Genomic DNA, 9,857 nt, shown 5'->3' on the forward strand with positions numbered 1-9,857 from the left:
AATTAAGTTTAAAAAACAAACATAAGTAAGGAGACATAAACTTCTGGGGCTTGTCCCAGCACATTCTACTCTAATTTACAACCTTGGAAAACTGCCTCAAGGAAGACTCAGTTGCCCTAGTAACAAGAGTTGAGAACGTAATAATGCTGCCGCCTTGTGGCTGTTTCCCACAACAGCAGCTTTAAACCCAGTGCCAATGGTTGCTTATATAGTCACAAGGACTGCAGGGCTCTAAATGACACAGGCCCTCAAAACATGCCCTGGCGTAGGCAATAGGCAAGAAAATTCAACATATGGGAAATTTTTCAATAAGTCAATAAGAGGAGGGAAGTTGTACTCACTCTTTAAAAAAAAGGAAAAGAAAAAAAAGGACATGCCTAAAGCTCAGTATAAGGAATTATAAGCCACAAGCAAATTCAAATTCAAAAAGGTTTCAGTTCACACCAGTCATAACCATCAGCAAAAAGTCTACAAACGATAAATGCTGAGAGGGTTTTAGAGAATTGTGTACCTTCTGGCTGCTGGTGGGATGTAAAGTGGCAACAGCACTAACGCAAACTGAATGGAGCTGCTTGAAAAGGTAAAAATTGAGCTACCATATGATGCGGCAGGGCACCTTTTGGGCCTATAACCTAAGACCACCAGAATAGGAAAGACAGAGGCAGGCAAATGTGCACTGCAGCAATATTGAAAGAGCCAAGACATGGAAGCAAAAAAATGGTCCATAAACAGATGACGGGAAAAAGAAGAAGTGGTATATGGACAGAATGGAATAGTAGCCTCGGGAAAAAAATGAACAATACCGTTTTCAGGACTACAGTTGAGCCTAGAACTAATCATATAACGATAAGTAAGTCAAAAGGGTATGACAAATGTCCTATGATATCATTTATACATGTTATCCTAAGATTGCTACCAATGAACATATTTCCACAGAAAAAGACACTCACAGACTTATCAAATAAACTAATGGTTAGCCAAAATGAAGGGTGGGGGGATGGGTAAATTAGAACTATGGGGTTAACATAAATATACTAATGTAAGTTAAATGTACATAAACATATAACATATAAATGATATGAATTATATAATCACTAATCCCTTCAAAATATACATTCTGTAATCACATACATGGTAACACGATCCGAAGATGAACAGACATATGTATGAATCATTGAGCAGATTCTGTACAGCCAGACAATCAAAACACTCTAATCAAATTTACTCCGATAAGAAGTAGAAAATAAATTTAAAAAACAAACATAAGTAAGGAGATATAAACTTCTGGGGGCTTGTCCCAGCACATTCCACTCTAGTTTACAACCTCGGAACACTACCTCCAGGAAGACTCTGCTGCCCTAGTAACAAGTGTTGAGAACGTAATAATGCTGCTGCCTTGTGGCTATTTCCCACAACAGCAGCTTTAAACCCAGTGCCAATGGTTGCTTATAGACTCACAAGGACTGCAGGGCTGTAAATGACACAGGCCCTCAAAAAATGCCCTGGGGTTGGGAATAGGCAAGAAAATTCAACACATGAGAAATTTTTCAAGAAGTCAATAAGGGGAGGGAGGTTGTACTCACTCTTTAAAAAAAAAGGAAAAGAAAAAAAGAGCATGCCTAAAGCTCAGTAAAGGAAATTATTAGCCATATGCAAATTCAAATTCAATAAGGTTTCAGCTCACACCAGTCATGACCAGCAGCAAAAAGTCTACAAACTATAAATGCTGAATGGGTTTTAGCCAACTCATACCTCCTAGGTGCTGGTGGGATGTAAAGTGGTAACAGCACTAACGAAAACTGAATGGAGCTGCTTGAAAAGGTAAAAATTCAGCTACCACATGATGCGGCAGGGCACCTTTTGGGCCTATAACCAAAGACCACCAGAATCGGAAAGACAGAGGCAAGCAAATGTGCACTGCAAAAATACTGAAATAGCCAAGACATGGAAGCAAAAAAAAGTCCATAAACAGATGAATGGACAAAGACGAAGTGCTATACGTACCAAATGTAATAATAGCCTCGTGAAAAAAATGAACAATGCCGTTTTCAGGACTACAGTTGAGCCTAGAAATAATCATATAACGTTAAGTAAGTCAAAAGGGTATGACAAATATCCTATGATATCATTTATACATGTTATCCTAAGATTGCTACCAATGAACATATTTCCACAAAAAAAAACACTCACAGACTTATCAAATAAACTAATGGTTAGCCAAAATCAAAGGTAGGAGGATGGGTAAATTAGGACCATGGGGTTAACATACATATACTAATGTATGTTAAATGTATATAAACATATAATAGATAAACTATATGAATTATATAATCACCAATACCTTTAAAGTATACATTCAGTAATCATATACATGGTAACAGGATCCGAAGATGAACAGACATATGTTTGAATCATTGAGCAGATTCTGTACATCCAGACAACCAAAACACTCTAATCAAATTTACTCCGATAAGAAATAGAAATTAAATTTAAAAAACGAAGATAAGTAAGGAGACATATCCTTCTGGGGGCTTGTCCCAGCACATTCCACTCTAATTTACAACCACGGAACACTACCTCCAGGAAGACTCTGTTGCCCTAATAACAAGAGTTGAGAACGTAATACTGCTGCCGCCTTGTGGCTGTTTCCCACAACAGCAGCTTTAAACCCAGTGCTAATGGTTGCTTAATAGTCACAAGGAGTGCAGGGCTCTAAATGACACCTGCCCTCAAAAAATGCCCTGGGTTAGGGAATACGCAAGAAAATTCAACACATGAGAAATTTTTCAAGAAGTCAATATGAAGAGGGATGTTGTACTCACACTTTAACAAAAAAAGGAAAAGAAGAAAAAGGATATGCCTAAAGCTCAGTATAAGGAATTATTAGCCACGTGCGTATCCAACCTCCAAAAATGTTTCAGCTCACACCAGTCAAATGGCCATCAGCAAAAAGTCTACAAACTATAAATGCTCAATGGGTTTTAGACAACTCATACCTCCTAGCTGCTGGTGGGATGTAAAGTGGTAATAGCACTAACAAAAACTGAATGGAGCTGCTTTACAAGGTAAAAATTGAGCTACCATATGATGCGGCAGGGCACCTTTTGAGCCTATAACCTAAGACCACCAGAATCGGAAAGACAGAGGCAGGCAAATGTGCACTGCAGCAATATTGAAATAGCCAAGACATGGAAGCCAAAAAAAGGTCCATAAACAGATGAATGGAAAAAGAAGAAGTGGTATATGGACAGAATGGAATAGTAGCCTCTGGAAAAAAATGAACAATGCCGTTTTCAGGACTACAGTTGAGCCTAGAAATAATCATATAAGGTTAAGTAAGTCAAAAGGGTATGACAAATATCCTATGATATCATTTATACATGTTTTCCGAAGATTGCTACCAATGAACATATTTCCACAGAAAAAGACACTCACAGACTTATCAAATAAACTAATGATTAGCCAAAATGAAGGGTGGGGGGATGGGTAAATTAGAACTATGGGGTTAACATAAATATACTAATGTAAGTTAAATGTACATAAACATATAACATATAAATGATATGAATTATATAATCACTAATCCCTTCAAAATATACATTCTGTAATCACATACATGGTAACAGGATCCGAAGATGAACAGACATATGTATGAATCATTGAGCAGATTCTGTACAGCCAGACAATCAAAACACTCTAATCAAATTTACTCCGATAAGAAGTAGAAAATAAATTTAAAAAACAAACATAAGTAAGGAGATATAAACTTCTGGGGGCTTGTCCCAGCACATTCCACTCTAGTTTACAACCTCGGAACACTACCTCCAGGAAGACTCTGCTGCCCTAGTAACAAGTGTTGAGAACGTAATAATGCTGCTGCCTTGTGGCTATTTCCCACAACAGCAGCTTTAAACCCAGTGCCAATGGTTGCTTATAGACTCACAAGGACTGCAGGGCTGTAAATGACACAGGCCCTCAAAAAATGCCCTGGGGTTGGGAATAGGCAAGAAAATTCAACACATGAGAAATTTTTCAAGAAGTCAATAAGAGGAGGGAGGTTGTACTCACTCTTTAAAAAAAAAGGAAAAGAAAAAAAGAGCATGCCTAAAGCTCAGTAAAGGAAATTATTAGCCATATGCAAATTCAAATTCAATAAGGTTTCAGCTCACACCAGTCATGACCAGCAGCAAAAAGTCTACAAACTATAAATGCTGAATGGGTTTTAGCCAACTCATACCTCCTAGCTGCTGGTGGGATTTAAAGTGGTAACAGCACTAACGAAAACTGAATGGAGCTGCTTGAAAAGGTAAAAATTCAGCTACCACATGATGCGGCAGGGCACCTTTTGGGCCTATAACCTAAGACCACCAGAATCGGAAAGACAGAGGCAAGCAAATGTGCACTGCAAAAATACTGAAATAGCCAAGACATGGAAGCAAAAAAAAGTCCATAAACAGATGAATGGACAAAGACGAAGTGGTATACGTACCAAATGTAATAATAGCCTCGTGAAAAAAATGAACAATGCCGTTTTCAGGACTACAGTTGAGCCTAGAAATAATCATATAACGTTAAGTAAGTCAAAAGGGTATGACAAATATCCTATGATATCATTTATACATGTTATCCTAAGATTGCTACCAATGAACATATTTCCACAAAAAAAAACACTCACAGACTTATCAAATAAACTAATGGTTAGCCAAAATCAAAGGTGGGAGGATGGGTAAATTAGGACCATGGGGTTAACATACATATACTAATGTATGTTAAATGTATATAAACATATAATAGATAAACTATATGAATTATATAATCACCAATACCTTTAAAGTATACATTCAGTAATCATATACATGGTAACAGGATCCGAAGATGAACAGACATATGTTTGAATCATTGAGCAGATTCTGTACAGCCAGACAACCAAAACACTCTAATCAAATTTACTCCGATAAGAAATAGAAATTAAATTTAAAAAACGAAGATAAGTAAGGAGACATATCCTTCTGGGGGCTTGTCCCAGCACATTCCACTCTAATTTACAACCACGGAACACTACCTCCAGGAAGACTCTGTTGCCCTAATAACAAGAGTTGAGAACGTAATACTGCTGCCGCCTTGTGGCTGTTTCCCACAACAGCAGCTTTAAACCCAGTGCTAATGGTTGCTTAATAGTCACAAGGAGTGCAGGGCTCTAAATGACACCTGCCCTCAAAAAATGCCCTGGGTTAGGGAATACGCAAGAAAATTCAACACATGAGAAATTTTTCAAGAAGTCAATATGAAGAGGGATGTTGTACTCACACTTTAACAAAAAAAGGAAAAGAAGAAAAAGGATATGCCTAAAGCTCAGTATAAGGAATTATTAGCCACGTGCGTATCCAACCTCCAAAAATGTTTCAGCTCACACCAGTCAAATGGCCATCAGCAAAAAGTCTACAAACTATAAATGCTCAATGGGTTTTAGACAACTCATACCTCCTAGCTGCTGGTGGGATGTAAAGTGGTAATAGCACTAACAAAAACTGAATGGAGCTGCTTTACAAGGTAAAAATTGAGCTACCATATGATGCGGCAGGGCACCTTTTGAGCCTATAACCTAAGACCACCAGAATCGGAAAGACAGAGGCAGGCAAATGTGCACTGCAGCAATATTGAAATAGCCAAGACATGGAAGCCAAAAAAAGGTCCATAAACAGATGAATGGAAAAAGAAGAAGTGGTATATGGACAGAATGGAATAGTAGCCTCTGGAAAAAAATGAACAATGCCGTTTTCAGGACTACAGTTGAGCCTAGAAATAATCATATAAGGTTAAGTAAGTCAAAAGGGTATGACAAATATCCTATGATATCATTTATACATGTTTTCCGAAGATTGCTACCAATGAACATATTTCCACAGAAAAAGACACTCACAGACTTATCAAATAAACTAATGATTAGCCAAAATGAAGGGTGGGGGGATGGGTAAATTAGAACTATGGGGTTAACATAAATATACTAATGTAAGTTAAATGTACATAAACATATAACATATAAATGATATGAATTATATAATCACTAATCCCTTCAAAATATACATTCTGTAATCACATACATGGTAACAGGATCCGAAGATGAACAGACATATGTATGAATCATTGAGCAGATTCTGTACAGCCAGACAATCAAAACACTCTAATCAAATTTACTCCGATAAGAAGTAGAAAATAAATTTAAAAAACAAACATAAGTAAGGAGATATAAACTTCTGGGGGCTTGTCCCAGCACATTCCACTCTAGTTTACAACCTCGGAACACTACCTCCAGGAAGACTCTGCTGCCCTAGTAGCAAGTGTTGAGAACGTAATAATGCTGCTGCCTTGTGGCTATTTCCCACAACAGCAGCTTTAAACCCAGTGCCAATGGTTGCTTATAGACTCACAAGGACTGCAGGGCTGTAAATGACACAGGCCCTCAAAAAATGCCCTGGGGTTGGGAATAGGCAAGAAAATTCAACACATGAGAAATTTTTCAAGAAGTCAATAAGAGGAGGGAGGTTGTACTCACTCTTTAAAAAAAAAGGAAAAGAAAAAAAGAGCATGCCTAAAGCTCAGTAAAGGAAATTATTAGCCATATGCAAATTCAAATTCAATAAGGTTTCAGCTCACACCAGTCATGACCAGCAGCAAAAAGTCTACAAACTATAAATGCTGAATGGGTTTTAGCCAACTCATACCTCCTAGCTGCTGGTGGGATGTAAAGTGGTAACAGCACTAACGAAAACTGAATGGAGCTGCTTGAAAAGGTAAAAATTCAGCTACCACATGATGCGGCAGGGCACCTTTTGGGCCTATAACCTAAGACCACCAGAATCGGAAAGACAGAGGCAAGCAAATGTGCACTGCAAAAATACTGAAATAGCCAAGACATGGAAGCAAAAAAAAGTCCATAAACAGATGAATGGACAAAGACGAAGTGGTATACGTACCAAATGTAATAATAGCCTCGTGAAAAAAATGAACAATGCCGTTTTCAGGACTACAGTTGAGCCTAGAAATAATCATATAACGTTAAGTAAGTCAAAAAGGTATGACAAATATCCTATGATATCATTTATACATGTTATCCTAAGATTGCTACCAATGAACATATTTCCACAAAAAAAAACACTCACAGACTTATCAAATAAACTAATGGTTAGCCAAAATCAAAGGTGGGAGGATGGGTAAATTAGGACCATGGGGTTAACATACATATACTAATGTATGTTAAATGTATATAAACATATAATAGATAAACTATATGAATTATATAATCACCAATACCTTTAAAGTATACATTCAGTAATCATATACATGGTAACAGGATCCGAAGATGAACAGACATATGTTTGAATCATTGAGCAGATTCTGTACAGCCAGACAATCAAAACACTCTAATCAAATTTACTCCGATAAGAAATAGAAATTAAATTTAAAAAACGAAGATAAGTAAGGAGACATATCCTTCTGGGGGCTTGTCCCAGCACATTCCACTCTAATTTACAACCACGGAACACTACCTCCAGGAAGACTCTGTTGCCCTAATAACAAGAGTTGAGAACGTAATACTGCTGCCGCCTTGTGGCTGTTTCCCACAACAGCAGCTTTAAACCCAGTGCTAATGGTTGCTTAATAGTCACAAGGAGTGCAGGGCTCTAAATGACACCTGCCCTCAAAAAATGCCCTGGGTTAGGGAATACGCAAGAAAATTCAACACATGAGAAATTTTTCAAGAAGTCAATATGAAGAGGGATGTTGTACTCACACTTTAACAAAAAAAGGAAAAGAAGAAAAAGGATATGCCTAAAGCTCAGTATAAGGAATTATTAGCCACGTGCGTATCCAACCTCCAAAAATGTTTCAGCTCACACCAGTCAAATGGCCATCAGCAAAAAGTCTACAAACTATAAATGCTGAATGGGTTTTAGACAACTCATACCTCCTAGCTGCTGGTGGGATGTAAAGTGGTAATAGCACTAACAAAAACTGAATGGAGCTGCTTTACAAGGTAAAAATTGAGCTACCATATGATGCGGCAGGGCACCTTTTGAGCCTATAACCTAAGACCACCAGAATCGGAAAGACAGAGGCAGGCAAATGTGCACTGCAGCAATATTGAAATAGCCAAGACATGGAAGCCAAAAAAAGGTCCATAAACAGATGAATGGAAAAAGAAGAAGTGGTATATGGACAGAATGGAATAGTAGCCTCTGGAAAAAAATGAACAATGCCGTTTTCAGAACTACAGTTGAGCCTAGAAATAATCATATAAGGTTAAGTAAGTCAAAAGGGTATGACAAATATCCTATGATATCATTTATACATGTTTTCCGAAGATTGCTACCAATGAACATATTTCCACAGAAAAAGACACTCACAGACTTATCAAATAAACTAATGGTTAGCCAAAATGAAAGTTGGGAGGATGGGTAAGTTAGGACTATGGGGTTAACATACATATACTAATGTATGTTAAATGTATATACACATATAACAGATAAACTATATGAATTATATATTCACCAATACCTTGAAAATATATGTTTTGTGATCACATACATGGTAACAGGATCCGAAGATGAACAGCCATATGTATGAATCATTGAGCAGATTCTGTACAGCCACACAATCAAAACACTCTAATCAAATTTACTCCGATAAAAAATAAAAATTAAATTTAAGAAACAAACATAAGCACGGAAACATAAACTTCTGGGGGCTTGTCCCAGCACATTCCACTCTAATTTACAACCTCGGAACACTACCTCCAGGAAGAGTGTGTTGAACTAGTAACAAGAGTTGAGAACGTAATAATGCTGCCGCCTTGTGGCTGTTTCCCACAACAGCAGCTTTAAACCCAGTGCCAATATTGCTTATATAGTCAAGAGGACTGCAGGGCTGTAAATGACACTGGCCCACAAAACATGCCGTGGGGTAGGGAATAGGCAAGAAAATTCAACACATGAGAAATTTTTCAAGAAGTCAATAAGAGGAGGGAAGTTGTACTCACTCTTTAAAAAAAAAGGAAAAGAAAAAAAAGGACATGCTTAAAGTTCAGTATAAGGAATTATTAGCCACATGCAAATTCAAATTCAAAAAGGTTTCAGCTCACACCAGTCATGACCATCAGCAAAAAGTCTACAAACGATAAATGCTGAAGGGGTTGTAGAGAACTGTGTACTTTCTAGCTGCTGGTGAGATGTAAACTGGTAACAGCACTAATGCAAACTGAATGGAGCTGCATGAAAAGGTGAAAATTGAGCTACCATATGATGCGGCAGGGCACCTTTTGGGCCTATAACCTAAGACCACCAGAATCGGAAAGACAGAGGCAGGCAAATGTGCACTGCAGCAATATTGAAATAGCCAAGACATGGAAGCAAAAAAAAGGTCCATAAACAGATGAATGGACAAAGAAGAAGTGGTATATGGACAGAATGGAATAGTAGCCTCGGGAAAAAATGAACAACGCCGTTTTCAGGACTACAGTTGAGCCTAGAAATAATCATATAAGGTTAAGTAAGTAAAAAGGGTATGACAAATATCCTATGATATCATTTATACATGTTATCCTAAGATTGCTACCAATGAACATATTTCCACAGAAAAAGACACTCACAGACTTATCAAATAAACTAATGGTTAGCCAAAATGAAAGGTGGGAGGATGGGTAAATTAGGACTATGGGGTTAACATACATATACTATTGTATGTTAAATGTATATAAACATATAACAGATAAAGTTTATGAATTATATAATCAACAATACGTTTAAAATATACATTTTGTGATCACAAACATGGTAACAGGATCCGAAGATGAACAAACG

At 37.4% G+C, this 9,857-nt stretch overlaps 1 long non-coding RNA gene across 1 annotated transcript; it reads left to right on the forward strand.

The window, feature by feature from the left end:
• Nucleotides 1-7,004: 7,004 nt before the first annotated feature.
• On the forward strand, nt 7,005-9,615 carry LOC309639691. Its single transcript, XR_014251806.1, has 2 exons — nt 7,005-7,055; nt 9,542-9,615. It is a non-coding gene; the product is annotated as an uncharacterized lncRNA (long non-coding RNA).
• The last annotated feature ends 242 nt before the right edge of the window (nt 9,616-9,857 follow it).

Source organism: Balaenoptera physalus (assembly GCF_965194825.1).
Source record: "Balaenoptera physalus genome assembly, chromosome: 1".
NCBI classification, from domain to species: domain Eukaryota; kingdom Metazoa; phylum Chordata; class Mammalia; order Artiodactyla; family Balaenopteridae; genus Balaenoptera; species Balaenoptera physalus.